We start from the raw sequence: 6,245 nt of genomic DNA, 5'->3' as shown, positions 1-6,245 counted from the left end.
CAATACCTTGAATATAGTAAGGATAATAGATTGCAACCCTGAAGAGACACCTCATTAGTAATCTAGACCAACCCTTTCATTGTACAGGTGAAAAAACTGAGGTCCAGAAAAGATACATGAATTGCCCAAGATTACACAGATAATAAATAACAGAACCAGAATTCAAACCCATCATCTATAAGGTGATTGAAATTCCCCCATTTTTAACTACTTCAGGCACTGAATATTCTATTTCAACTATAGTCCCAACCTGGCACCATTTTGGAAAGCTGACATGGAACTAGCAAAGGCAGGTCTCTGTTCTTGAAATCCCAGCCACAAGACAGTAGTTGACTGTTTTCTCTACCAATAGTGCCCCCCAAGACTTTTTTTCACAAAGTAGGTAATGCAAATGTTTCCTGCTCCCTTACAAAACACAGCCTCGATTACTAAAGTCTGTCTTTTATTTTGCTAAACATTCACTCAAGTTTACAATATGAAAGCAGAGATACACTATATTCTGGTCAATTACATTACCAAATGGATACTTGACATCTTTTTCTGTAATAAAGAAACTGATGAAAACAGAAAAACCTGGACTTGATCATCAGAAGGCCTGGACAGGTAGGTCTCCAGCTCTGTTACTTACTAGCTAGCTATATATAGGACCCTGAGAAACTAACTATATATAGGACCATGAGAAACCTAACCTCTGTAAGCATGAATTTCCTCACCTGGACTGGAGGATAACAATGTTTCTACTACCTAACTCACAGGACTGTTGTAAGGAAAATTTTGTAAAACAACTGTGTAAATGTGCAATCTCATTGAAACATCAGCTAGTTGGCATAGGTGGTGGGTTTCACAAAGAAATCAGATCCTTAAAAAACATGAAGGGCAACTTCACAAGTGCCATAAGGAAAATGTTTAAAATAAAATACGGAACTGCTATGGCTTGGGCCTTTATTATTAAAGATTTTGAAATCACACAAACACTACAAAAGGGGATCAAATATCTTCAATTTTTCCTCAAATACAATCGTTTCCCTCATATACTGGAAGCAAGGCTAATGGTAGACCAAGTACTTCATCAGAAAAAAAAAAATAGAAACCAGCATTCCTATTAGTTTATCCTTCTCAAATTAAAAACAGTATCGAACACTTGGGACACTGATTAGGAAAAAAAAAAATTAAAATGAGGCAGTTTAAACTACAACTTGAGAGAAAGCATTCTCTCACCTTAAGCCTCTAAAAATCCATCCAAAGAAATTCCCACAAACCTTTAAGCTCTCAACGTTATCTTCCGATGAGTAGGAAGAATTAAACTAACTTCACTTTAATTTTTCTAGAATTGAGGACAAAAGGCTGAACACTTTGAAACACCGTCTCTTTGACAGGCGGTTTAAAATAGTTGAAAAGGCTTTGAATGCAGTACTTCATTCCAAAGCCTCTCACAAACACCAATTACTACACTAGCACCTGTAGGGCATGGGAAAAGTTTCAATCTTTAAAAACTAAATTAGGCAAAAATGTTGTAAGATCTTGTCCAAGACAACCAGTTTGGGAATGAGACTAGAGTGAAGATTCTTACCATCACGTCCCTAAACTTGGTATAAAAAATAGTTAGAACAGTATATAAGGGTAAAAGTACTTATATAATTAGAAAGAGCGCCGGCCTTGGAGTCAGGAAGAACGAGCTCAGTTCCCGCCTACGGCACTTAACGCTGTGTGACTCTGGGCGAGTCATTTTGCCTGCGTATAAAACGGGCGTCCCCGCTGGTGGAGGATAAAACAACACAATAAAGCCAAGCACTATATACAAATGCTGGCCATTAACATAACTGGTTTCTTTGTGTGTTTCGTTTTCTGCTTTCAGAAACACCATCCCGGGTGGAGGTCCGCAGGCTCTCACCGGATCGCACACAAAAGGTAAAGAAGCCTCGGACCAGATAGGCACCCTATGCCTTCCCTCGGTAAACGAGCTTTCTTGCCCACACTACGCCCTCGCAGGAAGGCTGCACTAGTCTGAAGAAGAGTGGAAACGCTTTCTCGTGCACGATGCCCGCCCACCCCATCCCCCACCAAGCCGCGATCTGGACGTGGAGGGGCCCGCAGCCCTCGAGGACTTTCTCATAAAACTATCAAAAAGTGAATGAAAAGCCCATTACAGGGAAAGAAACACAGGGCGACATACTGAGACTGGTGGGGGGGAGGGTCGTCGTCCCCTCAGTGGACCAACGGGGAAACTGAGGCCCAGAGAGAGGATAACTCACTGCTCCATGGACTAAGAGCTGGAGCGGCCTGACCGGCGCTGCCTAATCATCCCCTCATTGTACAGATGGGGAAACTGAGGCCCGGAGAGACGAGAACTCAGCACGGTGGACCGAGAGCTGGGGGGGGGGGGGGGCCACTCACTGTACAAATAGGGAAACTGAGACCCGGAGAGGTGAGAAATAGAACGATGGGCTGAGGGCCCTCGGAGAACCCTGCTCCCCTCACCCCCCCTGCGGCAGACGAGGAAACTGAGGCCGGGGAGGGGCCCACGGGGCACCTGCCCACGAACCTCTGGGCCCTTAGCTGGGCTGGTCCTTGGTCAGCAGACCCAGGGTCCACCACCGGCTTCTCCTGGGCGGGGGGCGCCCCACTCGCGACGGCCCCGGCCCGGGCTCTTCACCCACTCGCGCCCTCCCTCAAGCCCACGGACATGGACGCGACACCACAGGCGACCCCTCCCCCAGCTGCCAGCTGCCTCAGTCGCTCGCCCGCTCGCTCCTGGCTGGCTCGCGCTCTCGCCCCGTCCCACGTGACCGCGCCCCGCCCCCGCTCCTCGCACCTCGCGCGCCACCACCACCGCCGGTTTTCCCGGCGGGCTCGGCGCCTGCGCACTGAGGCCCAGCCGTCGGGGCGCCGGAAGAACATGTGGCGCGGCGCTACCCCTTCTTGCGGGAGGCTGCTTCGGGTGTCTCCAAGGCGACCGCGGGGAGGGATGGCACGCGGAGGAGGGGGCGGGCTTTTATTATTGCTGGAGCAGGAGGGAGGCGAGAGCTGGAGCTGGGCGGGGCGTGCGCCTCTGCGGCGCTACCTCGCGTGGGGCGGTGGAGCGTGGGGTGTGATGGACGGACGCTGCCTCGAGCCTCGCCCTCGCGCCCACGCTCTCCTCGTGGAGCGCCGGAGGCCCAGACCAAGCAAGGGGAGAAGTGTATCCGTCCCCTCCCAACCCCAGCGCCTCCCTGCCTGGGCTGCGGTGAGAGGAGGTCAGCACCCTCCCTCCCCGACGGCGACACCCGGCGGGTGATGGGATAGGAGAGGACTAGCACACCCATCCCCCACGCACACATCTCAACTGCGCTGGAGGAGGGCATTGGCGCCCACCCCACCCGGTGTGGGGAGGCGAGAGGAGACTGGCACCCTGCCTTGTCCTGCGCTCCCACTCGGAGGCCCACACGCCTGATCGCGGCTTCTTTCTCCTGGCCCCTAGGACCAGCAAGCTGGACATCCCGCGCTTGATTCTTCTTACCCTCTGCCTAGTAGCCTGCAACCTCAAGAGCCAAACTTGGGTTTTTCCGTGGCCAAAGGCCCTTGGCCGTAGCCCACCACGACCCAGATGTCATGGTTGGGCGGCGGCTGCCAAGCATACCAGATGCCCCCACCCGAGCCTGTCGATCGCTGCCGCTATCACTTTGCCCAACTCGATGCCCTTCTTGCACATTAATCCTTTTTTCTCGATTGTCACATAGAGGGCAGACTTGGGAAGCCGGACCTAATCATGAAGTCCTGCCTCCAGCTCTTGGAATCCTAGAGACGCCGAGCCAGCCATCCCAGTGGCCCCAGGCAAGTCTAATGCTGACCAAACAGTTGCTTTATTATCTGTAGTGGTGGGTGCACTGGGTATTCCCAATACTAGTGGAATCCTGGCCTAAACAAGCATGGTTACAGTCTTACTCTGCATTCTCTCTTCCGAAACCACAAGAGGCTGGGGGTAACATTAGACACCACCACTCCTAGGAATATTTAGGTCTGTGCAATCATACAATTGGTAGACCTAAACCCCCTGTAGTGGCAATGATGGGAACCTGAATTCGAATGAAGCATGCATGTATTAAGGAAGATCTCAATTCAAGTTCTACCTCTCTCCCAGTTCACGTAAACTCTTTATATTGAAAAATGCAAGTTTAAAACAAAAATAAACAAAAACACCACCTACTTGGGTCACCAGATTGTGGCATTTAAATGGATTGATGCATTTAAAGAGCTTTTAAACACCAGAAACTGAGAGCTTCTCCCAACTCCTAGTTACTGATCAACATCTCTTGGAAAAAGTTTGGTGTTGTGTTTTGTTTTTACTAAGTAAAAAGATAAAGTTTTTTTACTGATTAGAAAGGAAGGGCCACACACCCACGCACCCCCCACGGAAAAGCAATCAATGAGTTGATTAAATTGGATTCAAGCTGGCTAGTTCTTTTAAGAACCAGCAGGTGATCTGACTTGGTGGCTGATATAATTCATTTTCTAAAAGATTTGATAAAGGTTAAATGCCTGTAGAATGAGCTCTTAACTAAAATGAAGCATTTAGATTATCTGTGGATTACATGCTTTAGGCCCAATGAATTCTTTAATGCCTCTTGAAAATTAAATATACCTCCCCACACTGGAAAACTTGTTGTTCATTGATGTCCACCTCTTCGTGACCCTGTTTGGGGTTTTCTTGGCAAAGGTACTGGAGTGGTTGGACATTTCCTTCTCCAGCTCATTTTTTAGGGATGAGAAACCAAGGCAAATGGGGCTTAAGCCACTTGCCTGGGGTCACACAGCCAATAAGTGTCTGAGCTCAGGAGATAGATGAGTCTTTCTGGCTTCAGGCATAGTACTCCATCCAGTGTGCCACCTGGCTGTTCCTACATCGAAGATGGATTTTTTTTATTATTTATTTAACTTACTGGTTGATGAGAGGAAGGAAGGTAGGAAGTAAAGAGATGGAGGGGGTGAAGGATAGGTAAATAGCACCAAAATGAAAAGCAACCTTAACAGTATGTAGTTATCTTTGAATGCTGTAGGAAGCCATGTTGTGGCTCCTCACAATGGTACCCACCCCTTACTGGTCAGGTGAAATCTTGAAAAAGTCCCCAAAAACATTATAGGCCACACAAATATTAAATTATATTTGAGCTCGAAGGCCTCCAAAGAAGAAAAATACCCCCTCCTAAAAAAAATTCTCATTTTACTCCTAGTTTCATCTATCACATTCAGCCTTGAACAGTTGAACTCATTTTTTTTTTTGAAGAAAGTTAATGAGTTTTGTTTTAATGTCAAGAAAATTATTTTGCTGTTGGATTTACGTGGCTCTGTTATTTCCAACAATTATATGTTGCTTATTTTTCTCACATGTAAAGAAAAGTTTAAGATTCTTTTTCTTTAAATTCTGAGTTCCAAATTCTTTCCCTCCTTCCCATCCCTGCCCCCTCCTTGAGAAGGCAAGCAACTTGATAGATTATAGATGATTTGTACTCATTTTGAAAGGGGAGTTTGTGTAAGAAAAATTCACATTTAAAGTTTTAAAGCTAATATTTGATGAAATCATGACATCAGATCATCTGCAATATCTTATTGAATGAAAACCAGTTAAACACTATTGAATAAAAACGTTGGTAAAGGCATCACTTTATTAGTAGACATAATTTTTTTTTCCTATCCAAGTTCACAGTCCCCTGAAATCTACTCCACCCCACTCTCCATCAGATTAGGACACTGTTGGAGGTGATCCTTTTTCCAGATGTGAGTAGATCATTCTAGGTCCCACTTATGGTATTTGTACCTAGTACAGATGCCATGGGTGCATTTCTACCCCTGCCAAATGAACTGAAGCTTTGAGTGGTTCATTTGCATAAGAAAAGGCCAGCAGAGCCCATGAAGGCCCACCAAGGACCTTGCTTTTTAGGAGCACTCCCCCAGACCACAAGAAACTAGCACTTATTAATTACTTACTATGGACCAAGCCCTGGCTGTCTAGCTACTCAACCAGAGAACCTTAGAGTTTAAAAAATAAACAACTGGGAAACACTGAAGCCCAGAGCCCCAAATTCATACACTCCCAGCAGTCTGATGGGGACCACAGGTGGTAAGACAGCAAATTGCCATTCCCTAGTTAGAATCTAGCCTGCAGAGAGAGACTTGGGAAGGCTTCTGCAGGTCAATGGAAGTTAGACGAAGAGCTCTCATAGAGAGGACCTACATCTTTCGTTTCCTGCTTGGAAAGAAGCCTTGAAGCT

Source organism: Trichosurus vulpecula, chromosome 5 (assembly GCF_011100635.1).
Source record: "Trichosurus vulpecula isolate mTriVul1 chromosome 5, mTriVul1.pri, whole genome shotgun sequence".
NCBI lineage: Eukaryota > Metazoa > Chordata > Mammalia > Diprotodontia > Phalangeridae > Trichosurus > Trichosurus vulpecula.
Note: the sequence above shows the minus strand (reverse complement) of the source record.